Source organism: Thermobia domestica, chromosome 4, assembly GCF_964235325.1.
Source record: "Thermobia domestica chromosome 4, izTheDome1.hap1.1, whole genome shotgun sequence".
NCBI classification, from domain to species: Eukaryota; Metazoa; Arthropoda; class Insecta; order Zygentoma; family Lepismatidae; genus Thermobia; species Thermobia domestica.
The window spans coordinates 134,782,774-134,809,481 of NC_137457.1; positions in this window are offsets into that span (position 1 = coordinate 134,782,774).

Below are 26,708 nucleotides of genomic sequence, written 5' to 3' on the forward strand. Positions count from 1 at the left end.
TTAAATTATCAGATATCCGTCAAGTGAACTTACTACACTACTCCTTAAATCTGGCAACCACGATAAACCTGGAGACACTCTGTATGTTTGGTCTCCACTTGGCTTGATCGGGGTAGAAATGGGTATTTAAAACAAGTTCTACCGAGAAAGAAACGACACGACGAGAGGTCGTTCGAGGTTTGCTATGATCACAACTGCTTGCTGCATTTATTAATAAACGCTCAGAAGGATATATCCGCCTTTTCAATTTACTCTACCACCATTCAAACAGTTCCTTTACCTTTTGCGTGACGATGACGTAGTAACATTCTCACGACAGTGTGACTCCTTTTATATCACATTCGTTGATGGAAAGGGAAGGCATAAGATCTGAACTGTTTCGAAAGAAAATTGTTAATACAGAAACATAAATAGGATATGCTGAGAATTTTACCTCGTAGCTAATTTTTTGCATTTTCTTGCTAAGTACTTAGACGTTCAATATGGAACATTTGGAATTGCTTTTCGGATAGATGAACAGAACTTTTGATGTTGCTCTTGTATTGATCATATGAATTTAAATGTATTACCATTTGACCCTTTAAGCAACAACTTAATTACATTGAAAGAAGAGCACTCAGTACAAAAATTGCATATTAGAAAATGTCTGACAACTTTGATTCCAAAGTTTGTATGTAATTTCTAGAATTAAAAGAAATATTCTTGTAATTGTACTGGTCACTGTGTAAGATAATTATTTTGGCCATCATTATTATATTACTGAATGCGTCTCTAACAATGAAACTTACGAAACTAAGTCACCGATTTGAATGAAACTTCGCAGATTTGTACAACATCGAAAAATAATCGACACGTAGTTTTTCTAATTTCGGCAATGGTGCGGGTTTAAGGTCTCTCGATAACCCTTTGAACGTTAGGGAACGTCTTGAAGCATAGACAGAAAACAATCATTTGATATTGAAGAAACAAGGGAGGTTTTAGAACAGCTGATTCAAAATCTGACATCAAAATTAGAAAATTCAAAATTGCGGATCCAAAATGTTGATTACAATTAACAAAAGTCTTCTGGTTTGAAATTGTTTGCAGTTAGCCAAGAACAATCATAGGTGGCAGCAGTTGTTGCGAGAAGGTTGCAAACCGATTTGAAACCTTCATGTTTAATTAAAGTGAGTTTTTGCACCTATCACTATTCGGGGTGCTTATTTAAAGTGAGGCTCCTCACCTCTCATTGTTTGCGATGCTTATTGAAAGTGAGTCACAACGCCTCTCACTAGTGGGATGCGTATTTAAGTGATTTATATTATATTTGAGTTCCGAGTTAAACCTCAAAAGAGTATCTCAAAATAGAAACTATTCCTGAAGAAACAACTGGATTTACCATCTTGACGTACTCTTCTTTAGTCCCTGGAAAAGCATCTTGGGACATTTTTCTGTCATTGTCCTTCTCTATAACATAAATTAACATCTCCGTAATAATATAATTAAGGTCCAATCTTTGATTCACAAATAGGTTTTTTCTCCCACATTTGCAAATATTATTAGGAATCTGTGATACTAAAGCGGTTATTTGTAATAAAACCCTCCTACGTTTGACAATCCCATAAGATTTTATTTCAAAGATTGTGCATCATTTTGCAATTTGTGCGCAGTTATTGCTGTAATAAGGCGTGCTTTGTGTAAACTATGTTTATGGATCACACATCTTTTTACGGAATATCATTACTGTAAACCGTGTTTCAATAAATTTATAATTATATCAAATGAGGATATATGAAACTCGGACGTATTGACAAGCGAGGAGACTCACTATAAACAAGCGCCTCGAATATGATGTATAGAGATGCACTTTAATCAAGCATCTCGTTTAAATAAGTAGAGAAAAGTGTTTCAAATCGTTCTGCAACCTCCTTGCAGTAACCCCTGCCTGCGATACTGGATAATTGCTCTTGGCTAACTGCAGACCATTTCAAATCAGAAGGCATTGTAATTGTAATCACCATATTGGATCCACAATTTTGCATTTTCTAATTTTGACGTGAGATTCTGAATCAACTGTCCTGAAACCCCATGGCAGTTTGTTTTCTTTCTACATTAAATATTTTTTTTCTGTCTATGTTTCAAGATCACCTCTAACGTTCAAAGTTTGTTTCTACTCTTAAACCCGCACCAATGCCGAAACAAAAAAGACGTGCCGATTATTTGTCGATATTTTACAAGTCTACAAAGTTTCATTCAAATCGGTGATTTTCACTTTCGTAAGTCTCCTTGTGAGATAAACATCCTATCCATAAATGTTTAATATGTCTCTGAAATTAACATCTTAGATTAACATTTATCTAAAACATGTATTTTGTATAATGTTCGATAATATAATACTTTTCTCAATATTCACTATCGCTCCCGTGCGCTGGAAAAAGAAAGTAGTTTAACGTAATCTTTTGTCGTACGGAACGGAACCTAAATGGACATCTCATATGCCTCTGCAGTTTGATTGTTTGGTTGGTTCGGATTTTAGCATGCCTTTTGAGCACTGAATCATTTGACACGAACTTCCGCCTTAATCTTATGTCCTAATCCCTTCAGTTCCTACTCGGAATGTTGTTGATTTCAGTTGAGCCTCTCCTTGACCAGCTAGGCTATACGAGACGTGGACTTACGGATTAACGTGGCTATCGAACCACATGAGCTCCCGCCTCGAATCAAATCCGCGTCTTGCGCCGAACGTACATATGCCTACTATATAACAAAATTGCCAACTTGTGAGGTGGAAGTGGTCGGATCACAATCACAGTCTAAATCGTTTTTTGAATTTGTATCCGAGATCTGGAATTGAATCTAAATTGGGAGATGTAGCTCTTGTGATTCAGCGTGCTAGTAAACAAGTAGTTCCCCTCTCTTTCAGGCATTTGAATCATATCAATATTAGTAAGTGAAAAGTATTGGTAAGATACCGAAATAGAACATTTATATTTCTTCACAAGTAATTTGAGTGAAATTCAGTTGCCACCCATTCGGCGTTTGCCGAGCATGTCGGATATTTTGCGATTTTTGAATGTCGAGACATCACTTCATGTATTTTTGGATAGTCTGACATTTAATCATATTTGTATTTGCTCAATATTTTGCTTGAAAAATTAGTCTTTCTCAATTGCGTTAGAAAACTGTCCTTCATTGGTTTTTAATCAACTCTTTATTAAAATTGATTCTCTAAAATGTTTCGAAGTCCAAACTTTAATTTTGATCTCATCTAACTCGGGAGCTAAAAGCCTGCACATCATATTTATTTCACATGAGTACAACGTCAAGATTTACACGTTGCCAAGTGTCATTCAGATCAATGAGTTTAGTTGTATTTGTACTCTATAACTCCCTTTGATCTTTCAAAAAATAATCAATGAAAGACGAAACTATAAATGACGAAAGTTATGTAAGTAGTTAGGCATAGGCATATAGCATATAGCTTAGACCTAATAACTCTTTATGTGTCTCTTGTCTTACACGAGTTCTTAGTCTAGAATGAAAATTTAACTGTTGCTGAAGAATAGGGATAGGTATTTTTCAGAAGTAACAATAGCATTGAAATTTCCAGCTATCACCTTTGTTTTGAGATTTTAGCAGTACGGTAATGCAGGGAATAAAGACTGTCTTCTCTATACAATTCTTAATGTAAAAAATCTGTTTTTTTTCAGTACGGGATGGATCATTGTAGTAAAATGGACGTAGTTTCATGAACATGAATTACGAAGAATTTTACAAATACTTGTTGCAACAACATCATGCATTACTTCGGTCAAAAAATGCTGGCCGGAGCAGCTAAATTCTGATTCAAGAACCAATGGAGATTCAACGTCATCCACACAATTATAAGGTAAAATATTTTCAAATTTATATGTAAAAGGTCCAGCTATTTTCTGAAAGAATGTCCACCGTTCGACAATATCGATGTAATAATCTTCCAAAATCGTAGAAGGAAGAATGAAATGAGAACAAATATTGACCAGTTGGTAAGTGTATTTATATCCTATAGTCCAATCAAACATCAAATGCAGACTTCCCACTACGCATCAGTAAAAAAAAAAAAACAATAACAAATCACAGTATGAGTGCAGATAATGAATAATTAACGTGACCTTCGGTAACTCTCGGGATGCACCTATATAGACGATAGGTTTCAGAGAATTGGATACGAAATTTTTCAACCTCTGTAATTGAACCACTGATTGGAAAAAGGGAATAAGTACAATTTTTTTGCGATTTTAACCTGAGATAGCAGGTGTGTTTCTTTAAGATATTTGCATCGTTGAGTAGAAAATTGGAATGTTTGGGCACTCTATATGACCAATGTAGAAGGCAAAATATCTTGCTGATTAGGAAAAGGGAATAACTACGTTTCTTATTTCCTTCTTACAGTCACTACAGGACACGACCACAACTGTGAGACTGTGTGTAAGTAGACAACCACCAGAGCCCTCTGCTTTCGTTACGATACTTCGCCTTCTTTTTGCATTGCACAATCTATGGAGAACTTTTTGCCCCAATCAGTTACAGATTAACATGTTTTCTGTGATACAAGTGGTGGTCAAAACTGCAATCATTCAATGACATGAATGCTTTTCAGCCTGACCGTATCATAACGGTTCTCACTATACACCAATATTTGCCTGTCAGAGGTCACAGTTTATACCATGTGACCGAAATTTTGCTGTAATCAAACCAGAACTCAAGCGACACAATCGCATTTCTTTACCAGCACATTATAACCACATGATTACTAATGCAACAAATACTGATCCTCCATTTCAGGTTTACGAAGTTGTCAATGAAGAAATCTTAGATTTTAAACATTGGTGGTAACCGCTTTAGAAATCTTCAGGTAGCATTGTGGACAACTCAGAAAAATTCCAAGTAAGTAAATAGAGACACTGTTTACAAAGCAGAATCTCCAGGTTATGTCCAAGCTCATAAGTTTATCAATGGACTAAGAACTGATATTTTTCGATTACTCAAAAGTAATGTCACAAACGTTGCACTGCCAACGTCAAAGGCATACGATTGGCAAGTCTCGATCAATCAGAAAAAGATCAACGATTCTTCACAAATCATCAAATACATACCTGACCAATACCAACAGTTTTATAGGATGATTTGTTCATAGAAAAACACTGATCAAGAAACTGTAGAAGAAGAAGATGCAGACGGATAAGACCCTATGTAAACCCATTCTACTTTGACAAAGTATTTTGCTACGTATTTTGTTCAGTTGTCTATTGTATTACTTTTCTTGCTGTACGAATAACATGTGGTGTACAGAAAAACGAACGGTGCCAATAAAAGTGTTAGAAGCCTAATATGCGTGATAGTTCGAATACATATATCCAAGATTAACATACAACATTGTATTCAACATGTATAAACGACTCCAAAAGTACATTACCACCTGCAATTCTCCCTTTCCTGCAATAGCAGGCAACCCAAAACGCTCAGCGGTTGGGTTGGTTGCACATTCGAAAGGCGTTCGACCAAACCTCAATTTTGTTACAAATATATCAATGTGGCAAACTGCAAATAAGAGAATAAAATAAATTGTTAAGACTTACCATTTTATTATCGTGATGGCAATGGATGACATAAAAGTTACAAAATCATCTTACCTAAGCAGTTCAAACAAAGTGAACGGTAAGCAACACACATAAGAGGAAAGCAGTTTCTTTCCTTTTTCCAAAAAAAATCCAAAAGAAAAGAAAAAGATTATATAATGTAAAGGTTTAATATAAAAGCCTAACAACCCCAAACAAACATCCACACGACAGAGAAAGAGAGAGAAAAAGAATAAGGAACACCAATGGCTTAGCTGACTAGCGGGCCTCTCATACAAGATAAAGAGATGGGACCCTAGTTGTAAACCTAATTGTTATAATAATAATAATAATAATAATAATAATAATAATAATAATAATAATAATTATTATTATTATTATTATTATTATTATTATTATTATTACTAAAAAAGCGTCTACTTTCCCAATCTCTGACCGTACCTAAGAGCATGTCTGTATGTAGTGGTCATGTGAGTACCTTTTGTCAATGAGTGGCCCTAAAGGTCAAAAGAGATGCAAATCTCTTAGAGAGAGGAACACAAAACATTCTTATGATAAATTCTAGGAGAAAGTTCGAGGAATTGCTTTTGACGGGTGTTTTCTTGTTTTTCGGGGACAGAAAATTGTATCGGCTAAGAAATAACAATTTATAATATTGCAAATTTGCAACTGCATTTATTTACAATGCAATTTGAGGTAATAAAGAAATTGAAGACTTCGGGGCAAACGACCTGTCAAGTCCAAAAAGTGAAAGTATAAAGCAGATAGCTTCACAAGGATTTCTCTTCATCTGATTTTCTTCAAACTTGGCACATATATACTAGACCGAAAATAAGTGCACACATGTTTTTTTTCTTTCGGAGAACAGGTTAAAGGAGGCAAAGGGTCTCTTTTAAAATAGGGTACCTTTGATTTAAAAATGACCAAATTAAAGAAACGAAACTCTTCCGATGCAAAGATGACTTCAAAGTACAAAATACGGGTTTTGAAGTTTTTCAGAGAGAAGTTTTGCAGAGGCAATGCTCCTACGAAATGAGAAAGGACCCCGAACAATCTTTATGGAAATTGGATTTCGGTGGAATTGCTTGGAACCGTGTTATGTTGTAGACATGATGTTCCTGAGAAAAAGTCTCAATGGGCACAACCAAAAATCGTTGGCCGTTTGGCCACCACGAGGCCACTTTCTTTTAAAAAAAGCCGAAGAAAACGACATTCGAGAATTTTGAACAAAATTACTAAAACCGTGATGTTGTAGATATTTTGATTCCGAAAAAGTCCTAATGGCCATAACCTCCAATCACTGATATTTGGCCACTACAGGGCCACTTTTTTGAAAACAGCCGAACATAGTGATATTCTGGATTTGAATGAAAATCAGTAAAATTGTGATATGTTCTAGATGTTGTAATCCTGAGAAAAAGTCTCAATAAGCAAAACCACCAATCACTGACCGTTTGGTAACTACAGAGCCACGTTCTTCCCAACAGCAGAACTTAACGTTATTTTGGATTTCATAGCAATTGCTTGAAACGGTGATATGTTGTAGATATTGTGATTCTGAGAAAAGGTCTTAATGAGCACAACCACCAATCACTCATCGTTTGGCCACTACGAGGCCACTGTTTTGAAAGTAACCGAAGATGGCGATGTTTTTGATTTCGGTAAAAATGACTAAAACTGTGATATGTTGTAGATATTGAGATTCTGAGAAAAGGTCTTAATGAGCACAACCATTAGTTTTGGGGTCGCTGAGACAAACAGTGACACTTCCGATGCTGTTTAAATCAAAATTCAGCTCCGTAGCTTGGCGGAGGGGAGCGGAGGTACATAAAAATGATCGAAAATGACGAATATTAGTATCGAATCCATAGTTTTTGAGGTCGCTGAATTGAATACTGACACTTCCGATACCGATTACGACCAAATTCAGCCTCGTAACTTGGGGGAGAGGGAGATACATAATAATGATAAAAAATGACCAAATATTAGTGCCGAATCCATAGTTTTCGGGGTCTCTGACACGAACAGTGACACTTGTGATGCCGTTTAAATCCAAATTCAGCCCCGCAACTTGGGGAGGAGGAGGAGGGAGAAACATAAAAATAATCGAAAATGACCGATATTAGAGAGCGCTTTACTAATAGTAAAGAAGTGATTGACTAACGAAATATATTATTATTTTAGTTTAACCCAACGAAGTGTGTACTTAATGCTAATAATCCATATTCACAAGTGAGACTTCAAATAACTTGGAGTTTGATGCCGTTATTTTGTATTTCTAATACAGGTAAACAATATTTATATAAATTGAGTCGTTTTCAGTTTTCACTCAAATTATTCTAAAATATTAAGAGGTTTGATTATAGTAATTATTATTTTAATTTTCTCTCTCTCTTTTTTGGTCAATATTGCTAAACATATCATCATCATCAAAGCTATTCTGCCATTATTGGGAGGCTATTTGCTTCAAGGGACAAGGTTCGACGTTCGGCGGGCCTCAGCTAGTCTCTTTGTCTTCAAGTAGCAATTTTCTGTTTTAATACCTTACTTCAACTAGTCTGCTTTGCTTCCTCTATCTCTTTCCTTCCACAATACTCTCTAGCACGTCCCTCATAATACAGTTCCTCCTAAGAAATATCCTAACCAGTTCCTCTCCTCCTATTAACAATATCTAAAATTCTTCTTTTTGCTCCTAGTGCTAATATTTCTAACACCTTCTCATTCGTTTTCGTTCAACACAACTAATTCTCTCCTTTTTTCTCCATGCCCATGTTTCGAAAGTCTGCAATTTTTTAATCGCTTTTGCGTAATGTGCACCATAGACTACATATTGGAATGAGGAAAAAAAGTTTCAATATTTAATTGGAAGTTTGTTTAATACAAGGATTAGCTAATCGTGGTTGAAAAGAAAAATCTGACGCCTTTAGAGTGTAAAAATTAATTTGCAATTCATGGTATTTCAATAATCTGTGCCGTCTGATTTTCTTTCATGCGCCTCAGGGGTAGCCTCCCCAGTTTGGGAACCAGTGTAGTGTTGGATCTATTTAAAAATATAAACACATTACGAAACGTTGGGATTTAGGCATATCTTATAAGTAGTGAAGCGTGGGCACCCATTAAAAAAATCATCACCTATTTGTGCACTATCATCATACTTACACGACGTTAAGCTGGATCGCTAGTCACCTTTAGGGTAAAACTTTCTCACTAGATGGCAGAGCTCATTGCGATACACGCGATGTTGCCACATGAGTTACGGATAGAAAAGTGTTTAGAGACGGCCGCATTTTATACATGATTTACAACAAAGAAAAATGAGAGTTTTTATTTCCATTTTACTCAATACTGCCTGCTTTAAAATATGAATTAATTATATTCTTTGATCAAAAGTGATTTTTAACTTATGAAACGTTATGTGTATCTCTCAAACTAGATGTCTTTACGGTGCAGATTAAGAATGCCTATACTAATACAAAATCATTACATAAATTTTATCTTTTGGACAAAACAGACTCTTAGTACGCTCAAAAATGGTGTTTTATAAGCCTAGTTGTAATCCTTGGTGTAAAACTTATCTCTACTTTAGAGATTTAATATATCATGGCTAAAATCCAATTGTTTTTTGGTCAAAGAGCAACTCAATTTGCACTTAGGGGGAAATCATATAAATTCTATGGTAATAGTTTCTTAGAAAACGGCAGTTAAACGTTATACATTTATTTATAATTAGATGCCTATACGGTGCAGATTAAGGATACGTGTAGAAATATAAAATCATTACCTAGGTAGATAGGACAAAACATATTCTTAGTAGGGTCAAAAATGTTATTTTATAGGCGAAGTTGCAATCCTTGGAGGAGCTTTACTTTAGGGGCTTAAATATCATGGCTAACATTCCAGCGTTTTTGGGTCAAAATTCGACTCAAAATGCATTTAGGGGTAACGAAAACTACTTGCGTGGTAAAATTTTCTTTGCAAATTACAAAGATATACGTTTATCTATAACTAGATGTCTCAAAGGTGCAAATTAAGAATAAGTATCCAAATACAAAACCATTAAACAAATCCGATCATTTCAACAAGACAGACTTAGTTCCTTCAAGCGTGGTATTTTGTCAGTTGTACTCCCGTGCAGGTATTTTGTAAGTTGTGTTCCCCAGTGCATATATTTTATAAGTTGAATGTCTTAGTGTAACTTTACTTTAGATGGCATAATCATCAGGCCCGTATCCAGGGGGTCTAGGCGGGCCAGGCCCCCCTAAAATTTTCACCGTAGGCTTGCAAATGAACTATAATATTGTTAGATCGAGCACCCTCTAACTTCAACCGAGTCCCCCTGCAGTTTTGGAGTGGCTACCGGGATGATAATCATTATGGCTAAAATTCCAGCGTTTTCTGAGCCAAACATGGCTACGTTAAATGAAAACTATCACCAACTTTTACTAGGTTGCTTACTTACATACAGATTTGTTCCACAATCCAGGTGGAATGAGGAAACTGAGATAGGGCTTTATTCAGAGTCGTTTTGACGTATGATTAGCGTCATACTAAAGGCCTGACTACTGCAGGAAACATGTTAGTCGAACTCTTTAGTAATCACGCGTCAGAATGACTCTGCATAAGTTCTCGTAGCGAGTAAAACTACGCGATTAGCACGGGTGTTAGGGTGCCGAAGGCGCTATTTGAAATTTTCTAGTTTAATATTCCACGATTATAGTCTGAATCTAAAAGGAGCAGTGATGATGATTATCGTAATAGTGGACTGAAGGAAGTGGGAAAAACCCGAGAAAATCCACGCACACTATGGGCCCTACAGAAAGTCTTCCTTGCGAAAAGTGAGATCGAACCAGCGATTATATTACATTTAGAAACATACATTGTATTTCCGTTACTACTGGTGCATTGTAGAGTTTATTATTCTTTATATCCAGAGTAAAATTTACCTATGAAAAGGTTGAGATTTCTTAAATGCAAGACTTGCAAGACCAAGACCAAGACCAAGACTGGGTGTGCAAGACCAAGACCAAGACCAAGACCAAGACCACCCTGGTCTTGGTCTTGCATTTGCTCATCACTACTGAGAAAAGGTCCGAATGGGCATACCAACTAATCACTGACCGTTTGACCATTACAGGGTCACTTTTTTAAAGTAACGGAACATAGTGATATTCTGGATTTAGGTACAAATGACTGAAAAGTGATATGTTGTAGATCTTGTAAGGGCTCCATGGGCACACAAACTAATCACTAACCATTGGCCACAACCAGGCCACTTTCTTGAAAGTAACCGAAGATGATGTTCTGGATTTCGAAAAAAATGAAACTGTGATATGTTGTAGATCTTGTGATTCTGAGAAAAGGGCACAACCACTAATCACTGACCGTTTGGTCACTACAGGGCCACTTTTTGGAAAGTAATCGAAAATGTTGATTTTCTGGATTTCGCGAAAAATGACTGAAACTGTGATATGTTGTAGATATTGTGATTCTGAGAAAATGTCCTAATGGGCACAACTAATAATTACTGACCGTTTGGCCACTACCCGGCCACTTTCTTGAAAGTAATCGAAAATGTTGATGTCCTGGATTTCGTTAAAAATGACTGAAACTGTGATATGTTGTAGATATTGTGATTCTGAGAAAAGGATTTAAAAGGCACAACGACTACTCACTGACCGTTTCGCCACTACAGGGCCAATTTTAGAAAGTAATCGAAAATGTTGATGTTCTGGATTTTGGCAAAAATGACTGAAATGATGGAGTGTGTCAGTGAGTCAATTGGATTAAGATTTTTAAGTGAGTTGTGGGTCAACAGGATATGACTCACTGCGACACACAACCCACCATGACCCACTTTGACCCAACAATCTATTCTGACCCACGCTGACCCACCGAACCACTGTGACTCACCAACCCATTCTGCTCAGTGCATTGTAGGGTGCTTCTTCTTAGCACTGGTGACTTTGTCTACGTTTTACTTTCAAGGCCTTCTTTTTTCTTCTTTTTTCACTTGTTTCTATTGAAGAAAGAACTTCAGGCACTCTTGCAGAACTTTAGGAAATTGATCATATTTCCAATTGTAATAGTAGCAATAGGACTTACTTCTTGACTTTTCAGACACAGCCTAAGAATTTTTAGAGGAGCCAACTATTGGATTTTTTTGAATCACCTACAGTACAATGTATGAATTATTATATAAGAATTGAATATAACTATGTATGTGTGATCATCAATATCAAAGTCAACTGAAATGACATTTGGCATATACATATTTAGGCCCTAATCTCAATATCATTTTTTAAAACTCCCTTTTGTTGGGGGGGGGGGGGCATTTTCTATATATAGGATTGATTTCTAAAAATAGTCGAAAACGATCGATATTAGTTGACTGCCTAATATTGATATTAGGCAGTCCTTGATATGAACCACCGTGACTGCCATGATATAAATTTAACTTCAACTGCTTCTTCAATGTTCGTCTTCTTTTTAGTTTTTAGTTTCTATGGCATGAGTCGAGGGTGAAAAAAATATGCTGTTCAGAAAATGCTGTTTACATGCAGTGAGCAGAGTGGGTCATGGTGGGTGATGGGTCGCAGTGGGTCACGGTGGGTGGTGGGTCACATGCTGTTGACCCACGTCCCACTCAGAAAACTCGACCCACCGACCCACTGACCCACTCCAACTCTGGTTAACGCTTCGGCGTCTGGAGTAAACAAGTTCTGCCAGGGGAACTTTTTTCTTTCAAAATATATTTTTATATTTTCATTTTTATTATTATTATTAATTACTTTCTTGCATTTTTTTCTACATTATATTAGATTAGTGACCGCGGTTTAGGATAGATTATGTAAAGTCAAATACGGTTATGTATGTTTATATTTCGTTTCTTTCTTTCAAAATGCACTCCTATCTGTTCACGTAGTCCAAACGTAGGCATACACCTCTGTATTGATCAACTATAACATTCTAGTTTATGAGTTTATTTGCTTCGGCTCTTCTGAGCTTAAGATGTAAGTAAAAACATATTAAGAACAAATAATAAAGAAACTAAGTCTACCTGATAGATAAAAATAAGAAATTATATAAAATGCAATGAGCTGATCAGTACGGTACTGTATACGTACTTTTGGGCCACCCTGTATATTATTAATAATTTATTTCTTGCATTTAATAATAACTAGCTGAAAATAACCACTTTTCGCATGGGTCAGATAAAATATCTATGTAAACAAACTGAACAACGAAACGAAAATATATCGGTAATTTTCTACTACTTTTACATATTGTAGGAAACGCCCCTTGAGACCCCCAGGTTCAAAATTTAAAAAGATCGCCTCTGGCTCCCAAGCGATGGGAGCTGTATTTAGAATTCAACACCTCTGGAAGAATCACCATTCATCTTAGCGACCGTGAAAAGTAAGGATTTGATACTAATATAGGTCATTTTGGGTTATTTTTACGTGTTTCGGTACATCTCCCCCCTCCCGGTGACCCCGGCCCACACGCAATGGTAGCTGATTTTGAAAGTCATCGCTAATTGAAGTGTCACCATTGATTTCAGTGACAGTGAAAACTATGAATTCGACACAAATATCGGCCATTTTATAATATTATTACATGTCTCGGTAAACGTCCCCCTCCCCTGAGACCCCTGGTTCGATTTTTTTAAAAATAAAAACCACTTGGTCCTGGTCTGGGGCCTGGACAAAAGTATCCGTTATTAAAATTTAGTAACTTTTTGTCAACTCGTCCGGTCACACACAGACAGATACACAAGCAAACTCGAACAGATAGAACAAACAGCGTTCTTTCGCATAGAATGTTGTTGCTTCCACCCAGCCTAAGTGCCGGAGGGCTTCTTTTATACGTAAACACGTCTATTGAATCTGCCTCTTCTATCGAAGTAATGGGTCGCGTGTAGTCCTAGTATTTTGTTGTTATTGACCTTGAAGAACTAACAAATGGTTTCTTATGAAGTCACAAGTCGCTTTGGTCCGTGAAGTTGATATACAGTAGAAATGACCTATGCATTACTCACCCGTTGTGAAATAGAAAGATTATGTTGGTTTTATCTGAATACCCACAAATCTGTTATAGCAAGAGGCCTTTCCACAACTACTTCCAATCTAGATTAAATTTCACGGCTAACTTTTGAATCATACACAAGAGTATCGTTGATATGTTAGTGTTAAGACTATCTATGGAACCAAAGACAGGTTTTAAACTTCCAAACTGAGCTGTGCATTAAGTCGGAAATCTTATAGAGTGATTTCATCCGTGTGTCTGTTGGCAGACTAGAGCAAAGACAGAAAATTATATAGAGAAATGGTTTTCTGCTATTGATTCTTCATCCAATGAATAGAATAGGTTCCATCTCATCCGTTAACTCTATATTGAACCCAGAAGTGGTTCAAATTAGCAATTTCCGGTTCTAACATTTAACCCATATATGAAAATGGTAACATACATGAAAACGTTTTTTTTTTTTTTTTTTTGTAAATGATTGCGCGTGTATAGGCAACATATCATGGTCATTCACAATCTCTACTAAAATTGAAAATGGTTTAAATTTATTATTACTTCCGGTTTCAACAACAGTTTCAACTTTTATCGTCATAGCATAAAATGGTAACAAAGGGAGAACTGATTTTTGAAAACGAGTTACCATCTAGAGACAACATCATGGGTACACAAAATATTCTACCGAAATTATAAATGTTTGAAATTTACTATTACTTCCGGTTTCAATTTCCAGTTTCCGCCTAATGCAAATAGTAAATGCTTCAAGATGTGTTCTTTTGCAATTAATTCAGTATCCAAAGAATATATTTTATTTCCTCCGTTAACCTTCTACTCAAACCGGAATTGCTTCAAATTAGCCATTTCCGATTTCAACGTTTGTCGATATATAAAGGAAATGATAACGGATAGTGAGAAGTGGTTTCTGCAAACGATTTAGAGTCTAAAGACAAATATCTGCAATACTAAATTCAGCTGTAGTTAGAATTTATTATAACTTCTGGTTTCAATAACGGTTTCAACGTTTATCGCTATAGAATGAAAACGGCAGCAGATAGCTAGAAACAGTTTTAAGCAAACGATTCAGCCTCTCAACAAACATATCGTTACTATCCATATAACTCTACTAAAACTGGAAATTGTTCAAATTTACTAGTACTTCCTGTTCCAATACTGATTTCCGTAGAGCAAAAATGGTAAAAGATATTGAAAAGTGGCTTTTTGCAATCGATTCATCGTCTCAAGAATAGCCTCCTCCATCTCCGTGGCAGCTTTGATCAAAGCAGAATTTGTTAAATTTGCCATATTCTGTTTGAACGTTCCTCGTCATAGAGCAAAAACAGTAAGACATAGAAAATTTTTGTCCAAACGATTTACCGTCTCTAGGCAACATACCATAATTATTGTCAACACCCTACTGGAACAGGAAGTGGTTCAAATTAACTATTACTTCTTATTTCAATTCTTTTTTCCATAGATCAAAACAATAGGAGATATCAGGATACGGCTTTTTTTTACGATCAACAGGAAGTGGTTCAAATTAATTATCATTTCCTACTTCAATTCTTGTTTCCAGGAATCAAAACAATACGAAATATCAAGATACGGCTTTTTCAAATCAACTCAGGGTCGTAAGGAAATGTTCCTCCAAGAATTCAGCATCCCAAGAATATTTTCCACCAATTCCTATTCAAACCAGAAGTAGCTGAAGTTAGCCAAGTTCGGTTTCAACGTGTATTGCTACAAGTTTAATCTATGACTAAGAGTTTCAACTTGTTGCATATATTAGACGAGTTACCAGTACCAATACCAAACTAAAAGAAGTGAGTATCGTTTCACAGTGTGAAACGAAGATTTCCAATCTATATGAATTCAATAGTGAAACTTGAAGTAGTGTTATCATCTGTCACAAAAGAAAATGCACGTTTTTCGCGGGATAGTATCTTTCTATCGCCTCTCGATTTAATTAAATGTTTTAAAGGACCAATCCCTAACCATAAATCGATAAATGTATTACCTCTCGTTTTGCAGATCAGACAAGATACGATAGAAATATCGTAAACCTTAATAGAAAGACAAAACAGCTACGTTCTTTTACAAGCTTGAAACTTACGAATATTAGCAGTATATATTTACAGAGTAGGGAGTTTCTGGTATGTTATTCCGTAGTTCATTGCATCCGTACAAAACTACCACCCAGATGCTATGTGAGCTTTGTGGTGGACAAATACCGTGTGAGTGGGAGTTTCCGGGGTGGTCCCGCTTCCTCCCACTGTTTTCATTCCACCAATTCATCATCCATACGACATGAACCGTAGTTACCTAAAGAACGTATGACAAAGTCAAGTACTTGACCTACTAAATAGAATTTGGTACGCTGCCTTTAGACCACGGAGGCCAAAACCGTGAACTGGCGTGCTCATAAGATCAGTGCAATTTGTAGTTATGTTCAATTAGCAAGCCAAATACAAATGATGTTACGTGTTCCTGTATTCTTTATATCAATGATACTACAAATATAACAAAATATTATGATGAAATAAATCACCAAGACGCCATGGTCAATTAGGTGTTCCTGGAACGGTGGCTCGTGATTGAGCGTTCACCTCTGGTGGATGGGGTCCCTGGTTCGACCCCCAGGTCTCGCCATGAAATTTGTGGTGGACAAACACCGTGTTTGGGGGTTCTCGACGTTCTCCCGTTTCCTCCCACTTTATTAATCCCACCATTTCATTTATTTCTCATCATCACCGTCTCCTTTAGCCTAGCCGGCATAACTGTGGGACGTAAAACTCAAAGATTTTATTTGCATTGTTTTGTTTTCGTATTACTAGTAATAGCAGTAGTGGTATTCGCTGTCGTATTAGTATAGTAATGAGTAGTAGTAGTAGTGGTAGTAGTAATAGTAGTAGCACTGGCAGCAATAGTGGAATTAGCACTAGCATTCGTAATCGTAATAATAATAATAGTATTAGCAGTAGTAGTTGTAGTATTTGTATCACATACAATGTAGAAGTTTTACATATCTTCTCTGTTACTCGTAATGCATTAATGAGTGTAGTATAAGACTTTTACGTCCATGTGCTGTATTATTGTATAATAAACATGGCTGGACAGAGCAAGCACAAATAACAAATAGACAGACAGTATAGGGATATAGAAAACAAACCTTGGGTAACTTTACACACGATTTTCCCATTTGAGAAGGACAAATAGACATTGCAATATTATGACGACACATTTCTCATTTTCCACTGCATATTGAAGTATTGACTTGACTTATCAACTCGGTTGTTCTCAGGCCGGTTACGCCCGGCTCGTTTAGAGCCCGGCTCGTTTGTGCCCGGCCAGTTTAGGGTCCGGCCCGTTTGTGCCCGGCCCGGTTAGAGCCTGGCCCATTCTCTGCCCGGCTCGAGATTCGGGCCGGATCGGATCGAGCCGGAAACAGAATACAGATCCATCCGGGCCGTCTTCGGGCCTGGCTTTGCAGGCCTCTGGTCTATAGACACATGGATAAAACCGATTTATAAGACTTCCAGCATTTATGCACAGCATAGGTTTGAAGATCATTCCTATATTAACTTGATGAATTAAAGGAAACTTGCATTCCTCGAAAGGCATTTGTTGGTCCTTCAAGGTCAATCGAACAATGAAAACACTGATACTAGGAGTATTTTAACACGCCACTTACTACAACGATATAACAGAATGCTGCCTCCGGCTGTTAATAAAAGGCTTAGAGGAGCAACGTTATATGCCAAACAACGTTGTACTGTGTAAGAAATGCTAGGGTTGTTCTGTCCATGTGCGCCGCCTCCTTGGTGTTCCCTGGTTCCAGCACTCACCCAAATAATCTTGTCAGTGCGCTGCAGGCAAGAATTTTAGTTTCGAAACATAATAAAATAAATATTTCTCGCTTGACACTATCAAGAAATAAACAATTGAAATATACAGATGGGAGTTAAAATTTCTAACCTCTAAAACATAATTGTTTCAAATGTTTGTGCAAAGGCAACCAAGGAACACACTAAGTTAGTCACTTTATACTTTATCTCCACAACAAAATCCTTGCAGGGGACGCGGTGACTCAGTGGTAGAGCATTCACCTCTGGTGCTTGGGGTCCCGGGTTCGATCACAGTCCCCGCCAAGTGAACCTTGTGGTGGACAAACACCGTGCTCGTGGGTTTTCTCGGGGTACTCTCGTTTCCTCCCACTTTCTTCATTCCACCATTTCATTCATATCTCATCATCGCCGTCTCGTTTATCCTAACCGGCATAATCGTGGGACGCAAGACTCAAAGATTTCATTTTCAAAATCCTTGCAAGTTCTTTTTCCAATACCATTAAAATTATTTTCTTTTATGATGATATTTTCATTTTAAATTGTATGAACGTAGTATTTTCTTTTAGTAACGTTTGATAATATCACTGCCTCTTGCACTCATTGTGCATCATGTAAGTTGTTTAAAATATACACTAAATACTACGATTATATATGTTGAGAACATGCATTACAGGAAATTAACTTGAACCCGGGTTTCAACCTGTTTCTTTACGTTTAAGTCAGCCGTGTTACCGATTGAGCTAGGACAGTCCCAACTTATCCTTATATTACCGGTATATTTTATTTTATCACAGCACAACCCTTTATGACAGTGTTCATAAAAGATTTTAACTAAAAAGAAATCAATTTTTAAAAAATCGAGACTCCCCTGAAAACATATAACACGTCCCGCCATTTATATGCACCCACATACATTTTGGAGAGTCGGCGTCGTTGGTTCTACCTTTTTGTGTTTGAAATCAGTGTTCCTTTCAGAAACTATGTTCCGGGGGGGGGCACACTTCGTATTCCGAGGGCACTATTGATAACATTCTATTTTTTATTATATTATAGACGTATTATTTTGGTCTGTTCCGGGGGGCACTCTCAGAGCACCGGCAGTACCCCCTAAAAACACTTCTGGAAGAAACACTGTTTGAAATACACCTAATCTAATATAAATAATAAAAAGTTTGTTTGTGTGTCTGTCTGTATGTATGTATGTATCTGTGTGCTGCCTGGAGACCAGACTAGAGGACCAAGAGTTACCAAATTTTGATCTTGGGTACCTTGGCCAAGGTTCCGGATCAAGACGAAGCGTTTTTTTTTAATCGAACCAGGAAGTCTCAGGAGAGGTACAGGGACATGTAAAAGGAGTAGAAGATAACCGATATTAGTGTCGAATTCAAAGTTTTGGCGGTCACTGAGATCAATGGTGAAACTCCGATTGCATTAACTTCCAAATTAACCCCACTTACGAGGAATCGGTCTTAAGTGTAAACAACTTATTTGGCTGGGGTCGGGATATGTGTTACGGCAGATTAAAGTAGGAGACACGTATTTTGGCGTTTGGGCCCATACGCAAAAATTTCCGAAATACGGGGCCCCAAAGTGGCCCTACATGCCATAACTAGGAAGCGAATGACGTTACTTGCACACAACCGATTTGGATGGGGTCCGGATATGTGTTACGGGAGACCAAAGTAGAAGACACGTATTTTGGCGTTTGGGCCCATACGCAGAAATTTCGAAATACGGGGCCCCAAAGTAGCGCTACATGCTATAACTAGGAAGCGAATGACGTTACTTGTACACAACCGATTTGGCTGGGGTCGGAATATGTGTTACGGGGGACCATAGTAAGAGACACGTATTTTGGCGTTTGGGCCTATACGCAGAAATTTCCGAAATACGGGGCCCCAAAGTTTCCCTACATGCTATAACTAGGAAGCGAATTACGTTACTTGTACACAATCGATTTGGCTGGGGTCGGGATATGTGTTACGGGAGACCAAAGTAGGAGAAAGGTATTTTGGCGTTTGAGCCCATACGCAGAAATTTCCGAAATACGGGGCCCCAAAGTGGCCCTACATGCTATAACTAGGATGCGAATGACGTTACTTGTACACAACCGATTTGGCTGGGGTCCGGATATGTGTTACGGGAGACCAAAGTAGTCATTCGCTTCCTAGTTATAGCATGTAGGGCCACTTTGGGGCCACGTATTTCGGAAATTTCTGCGTATGGACCCAAACGCCAAAATACGTGTCTCCTACGAAGACCGTTTCCTCGTTAGTTGCGGGTCGGGGTACCGGAGGGGATACCTGACATGTAAAAATAATCCAAAATGGCCGATATTAATGTCAAATTCAAAGTTTTCGCACTCGCTGAAATCAACGGTGATACTACTAATACCGGCTTTGACTTCCAAATACAGCCACCATGCAATTAATGGGTTTTTCTGATAGTTATTAATAAATGCAAGAAATAAATTATTAATAATAAACGGAAACAGATAGGAATGCATTTTGAAAGAAAGAAACGAAAGTGTAAACATACATAACCATGTCTGACTTTACACAATCTATCCTAAACCACGATCACTAATCTAACAAGAAGAAAGTAGACTTTGGTAAATTAACTTCGGGGTCATTTTTCGCGAGGTAGTATTGCACATTTAAAATATGAATATTTAGGGATGCGCACGAGTCGAGACATATCTCGAATCTGGACTGAAATTCTAGTTCAGACTCACTTTGTAAAATTCGAGACGAGTCAAGCAAACTTATTTCTCGACTCTAATTTTCGAGCCGAGACACGAGTCGAGTGGAGACTTTTCGTAAAAATCTCGACTCGACTCGAATGTCTCGAAAATCTTTCTATAATTTTTAATATTATTTTGAAGAAAGTATTCAGTCAGAAACAGCCTTGAAACCAATTCCAGTATTTATTACTTTAGAAAGGTACCGAATGCATGAACTTAATGGTTAATCTTTCGAAATCAAGATTTAATTTTCAGTTCAATTCAGTTAATTAAAACTAATAATTAATGTCGTGATATTTCATTCTACTTCAAATATAATAATAATAATAATAATAATAATAATAATAATAATAATAATAATAATAATAATAATAATAATAATAATAATAATAATAATAATAATAATAATGCTCTGGGGGAAATACACGTGAGCATGTATCTAGTATAGCTCGAGCAAGGTCCAATGACGGCCGAGGCGTATCGCACACTGCTTCCAGACTACGAACACCCCTTGATGACGACCATGTTTCCCAACGGTAGTGGCATTTTTCGACAAAATAATGCACCATGTCACAAGGCCAGCCGGGAGTGTGATGAAGTGGTTCGAGAAATGTTCAACAATGTTCTATATCTGTTGACGGTGTGCGAATTACAAGGGGATGAGGGAAATCCCCATTGGTAATACTATATGTTCCTATAATCAAAGGAGATTTCCCTCCATGTCAAAGAACTATGTGTTGTGTAATTAAAATGTATGAGTTGTTTTACCTGTTGTGTGTATGAAATAAATTATTAAAAATGCAACAAATAAATTACTAACAATAAATGTGATCAGATAGGAATTTATTTTGAAAAAAAAAGAAAAGAAACGGTAAACATAGGTAACCGTATTTAACTTTTCATAATCTGACTAAACTAACCGATGGTAACTAATCTAGAATAACGTAGGAAAGATGCAAGAAAGTAATTAAAAATGATAAATATCAATGTATAGAAATATATTTTGAAAGAACAATGTTCCCCAGAAGTAACTTTGAAAATTTATGATTTAGGATTTAGATTTCTGGGCTATCGTCATCTGAGACCATTTAGCCCGTCACGTCCGAGGGATGACGTCTCTAGGCGAACACACTTTCCGGGGAAAGGGAAGGAAGAAAGGATTGGGGAAGGAAGGAAGTGATCTGAAACCTAAGGTATCACCCTGGCATTTTCCTGGTGTGAATGTGGAAAACCAAGGAAAATCTCATTCAGGGTGACTGGCCTGAAAAACTTTTAAATTTTTCGACCGAGTGTCCCCACCAGGTATCGAACACGGCACCGCCTTCACGTAACCTTATAAACGTATGTTTGTCTATTCCATTACATTGCGAATAGGCGAAATTCGAACAATGTTGCATCTGAGTCAGTCAATTATTTCGAATAAAATCTGTTATTCGTAGCACAATCCCTTCGAGGACATTTCCAAGATCGGGGCAGTAACCCACATTGTCGAAAGTAGTGTTTCCACGAGATGAGACGAGAGAAGACTTAAAGCTGTCTCGTCTCTTCACATATCTCGTCTCATGAGACGAGACACGACAAATGTATTGTCTCGAGGCAACACTAGAGCGAATGAGGCCCACAAAAAGGAGCTGTTATACAAAGTGGTTAAAATTACAGCTTTTAATCACTTTCGTTTGGTTATCAGCATAACACACAACACGACTACAATCTTCCATTCAGAAAAATGTTCCTGGGGGGTATATTTAGGATTAAGGGGGTACTGCTGGTATTATTCTATTATAGATGTATTATTTCGGTCTCCCCGTTGGGGGCATTTTCAGAGTTCCAGGGGCAGCACCCCAAAAACATGTCTGGAAGAAACACTGCTTAAAACAACGACTACTTAGTTTCGACCACGGGTGCTCGAAGGGAGGGGGAAGGGGCCCGGCCCCCCTTGCTCACGAAAATATATGTGTAATATAGCAAACTACGTATATTAAATATCAGGTGTAATATAGCAATCAAGAAGATGACCTCCTTAAAAATTCCTTCGGGCACCAATGGTTTCCAGTAATGAATTATTACGACAGGAATATTTGTCAATATCGTCGGTATAGTCGAAAGGCAAGCCTACCCCACTTATTCTGAAATCCTTTTTTCAAAACCTCTGGCACCACTTCAAAAAATAAGAAGGCCTATGTGACTTTCTGATTTCAAAAATGACTTTGGTTCGAATAACATCATAAAACAATAAAAAGAAACTAAATTTTATTGTCAAACCAGCATCCTTTCAAACTCAGTACAGAAAAAGGCCTACACGTTTCTGTCTTGGTTCGGAACGAGAAAACTCATGAAACAATGGTTAGTTGCTGATGAAACTGGCATTAAGAGGACTTGTATTTCTATAAAGGATTTTTATACATAGATATAACCAACAGCCCTCGGAATGAAATCTTCTAAAACACTGATCTCAAAGAATGGTTTAACATTTTACTTGAATCTGGAACAGTATCACTAAATATTTAAATTTGAATCAGTTGGAAAATGGAAATGAAAGCTGTTTGCAAGAATCACTTTATAACCCTTTATAACTTTATGTCTTCCTTGTTCTTTTAGGATAGTCCTCATTTGAAATAATAAACACTGGTATACTTTCGAAGGCAATAATTTACGTAATCCGAGTTAATACATTTTTAAACAATTTCAAAAACTATCTTTGCATTTTTGAAACATGAGACGATACGAGGCATTTCAAGAGACGTCTCGTCTCGTCTCGGAAACGAGACGGGACAAGTAGTCTGTCTCGTCTCGTGACTCGTATCAAAGGTTTCTGTCTCGTCTCGTGGCAACACCAGTTGAAAGAAAGAAACAAATGAAATCTTTGAGTTTTATGTACCACGCTTATGCCGGTTAGGCTAAAGGGGACGGTGATGATGAGTAATGAATGAAATGGTGTAATGAACAAAGTGGGAGAACCCCGAGAAAACCCACGCACACGGTGGTTGTCCACCACAAAGTTCACTTGTCGGGACTGGGATCGAACCCGGGACTCCAAGCACCACAGTTGAACGCTCTACCACTGAGCCCCAAGAAAGAAACAAATATGTAAAGATACATATTTGAGTACACACACGGATAAAGTAGTCATACATGTATTTTAATCTTCTGACTACTTAACCCCGACTAATTTAAGATTGCACAAAAGTAATTATTAAGAAGAAATATAAACATATAGAAATGTATTTTGAAAGGAAAAAAAGCAAACTATACCAGCCGTGATGTGAATCTTGGTTCCCCACTCAACAAGCAGACACTTTACCGAATTATCTGCGGCAGAACTTGCAATTTGTGGTTTCGAAGCTTTATTTATACTGTGTGTGTTACATAACGACGCTAATAACATACTGTGTGTGTTATTACTATTGCGACCACCTCATTCAAGACCCGTTTTGTAAATTGATTGGGGAAAAAAGAGTGATTTCGTAAATCAACAAAACGGATCTTCTGTATAGAGGGTGTAACTAAAAGGTACGGCAAAACTTCATGGGTGGATTCCTTATTGGTAGAAAAGCAAAAAAGTTCCGATGACCATATGTCGGGAAATGCATCGTTCCAGGATTACGGCCTTTGAGCCGACTAATGGTGTGAAATAATCACATTCTGGTCGCTCCTTAATGTGTCTCAATTTAAACCTGAATATATCAAATTCTGATTAAGATAGGAAGATAATTTTAGTAGCAATGTGTTCTGCAAAAGTTAAGCTTTCCGCTGATATGCATTTTATGAGTGTATCCCCAAGGAATGCCATCTCCAAAATGCTGATGCAAAAATCAAACAAAAAACAAGTAATTACCCTCCCATGTCCAGCGTGGTATTGCCACACATAAATAAAATATACAGGGTGAGTCAAAAGTCCTTGGACACCTGCATAAGTTTGAAAATAGCCGGGAAAAGTAAAAAATGATGATGGGAACAGAGGTTTGATGAGGGGCTGCAACTTTTGGAGTGTATGTCATTCATGGCCGCCATCCTGAAATCCGCCATTTTGGATTCAAGTTATTTTTTTAAATGGGAAGGGGGTGTATGACCCATCAAATAACACTAGCTTGAGCTCAGGAATTTAGTGGTGTAATTTGTTTTCCTATCTAGTACACTTTAGAAGTTATTAATGTTCAAAGGTGGGAAATTACCTTGATACTGAATGCTACAACACATGTTCTACGTGTTGTCCATTTCGTGCAATGCACAACTGTAGTCGCCGCAACCACCCTGATTGCACACGGAGGGGATGTCTCCTGAAATTTGGTCACAGGCTTGTTGGATGCGTTCCTTCAGGTGTCTCAAATCACGGATTGTCTCAGCATACACTATCTGCTTAAGATGTCCCCATGGATAAAAAGCAAGAGGCGTTAAGTCAGGGGATCTGGGCGGCCACTCCACGGGACCACGGCAACCAATTCACTTCCGTGGCAGTTGTTCATCCAACCATTGACGGACACCAAGTCTATAGTGTGGAGGGGTTGCATCGTGCTGAAAATAAGATGGGAAAATGCCGTCAGCTTTCAGTGTGGCAGGGAACACGAAGTCCTGCAACAGGATCAGATACTGTGGTGCAGTTAAGGTGTTGTAAATGAAAAATGGTCCAATGATGAGGGTGTCCCATATGCCACACCACACCATCACCTTCGCTGGACTATGTTCTCGACTCAGGTCAACCCAGTTCGGATTTGCGTCACACCAGTATCGACAATTATGTCGATTAACCTCCCCGTTCAAAGTAAAATACGCCTCGTCACTGAACAGTATGCTCTTGACAAACGCAGGATGACATGCAGAACTCCAACCGGCGATCAGGGTCATCCTCGTTCAGTTTATATTGCATGTGCATCTTGTAAGGATGCCACTGATTGGCGTGCAATATCCGGACAACGGAGGATTGGCTTATTGGACATGCTAGGGACACACGACGGGTACTTCGTTTAGGACTTTTCACAAACGACGCAACAACCGACGTTGCAGTTTCCTCATTGGTGGCAGTCTTTGGTCGCCCACTACGTGCCCTTTCTTGAACAGAGCCCGTCTCTCGGACTTTGGTGATCACGTGAGCCCCGTGCTGTGCGATACCGGTTCTCTGTCTGAGTGCCGTCGGTTGTAGTCAGCTGCTATTGTTCGGTAGCTGCGTTCCACTGATATAAGGATGATTTCGATCTTCTGTTCACGTGTCAGTCCTATTTTAGATCACCTGGAACAGAGAGAACTGGGTCAGTATTAAGGTAAATTCCCACTTTTGAACATTAATAACTTCTAAACTGTACAAGATAGAAAAAAAAACAAATTACACCACTAAATTTCTGAGCCCAAGCTAGTGTTATTTGATGTGACATACACCCTCTTCCCATTTAAAAATGACTTGAATCGAAAATGGCGGATTTCGAGATGGCGGCCATGAATGACATACACTCCAAAACTTGCAGCCCCTCATCAAACCTCTTTTCCAATAATCACTTTTTACTTTTCCCGTCGATTTTAAAACTTATGCAGGTGTCCAAAGACTTTTGACTCACCCTATATATATAGGCGGAAAGCATCGTGCTTTAGAAATACATAGACACCAAAAATATCTTCCTAGGTTAATTAGGGTCTGAGTTATTGAGGTTTGAATTGAGTCACATTAAGGAGCGTCCAGAATATGACTATTTCCACCATTAGGCGGCTCAATGGTCGTAACTCTATAATGATACATTTCCCGACATATGGTCATATGAACGATTTTGCTTGTCTACCCATAAGGAATCCACCTGTGAAATTTTGGCGTACCTTTTTGTTACACCCTGTATATATGTGTGTTGGTGCAACAGTAAGTTCCCAAGAATATAGATTAATTCATTTTTAATTTTAATCTACACAACAAATGCTTTTTATGAAAGCAAGGAGCCTGCGAGTTAAAGATGGTTAAAGACCGTAAACAAAATTGAAGATCTGAATTGCAGAACATCCGAAGTCCACCGGAGTACTTTTTTTGTTTTTAGAAGAAAGACAAGAAGATTATACTTGAAATGCTATTCTGTTTAGTTTAAATTATTTTGAATTTTTTTTTAAAAAAAGTTGTAATTTGGACTTACGTATTATGCAAGTGAATAGCCCTGAAACATAGATGCTAACATAAAAAACAGAAAACGAAAAATACGAGGAAAAGAGTGGACTTGGGATGTTTTGTAATTCTAGTTTTCAATTCAAACTTCAAATGGAACTGGGGTAACTCGCAGACAATTGCTGACTTAACACTTTGATAATAGCGGGTGTAATGGCTGACTTAAGAACACAACTGATATGGCCTGTGTAGCTAAGTAGACTCCCACCCTTCCCCCTCAACATTGGATACGGAAATGGTAAACTTATTTGGAATTTGATTGTTGATTCCAGTATATTTCAAGCATCACTTCCCGGAATCTGGGCCTGTGATATGTCGATATATCGCTATCATCGATATCCATATTATCATATATCAACATTCGATATCGC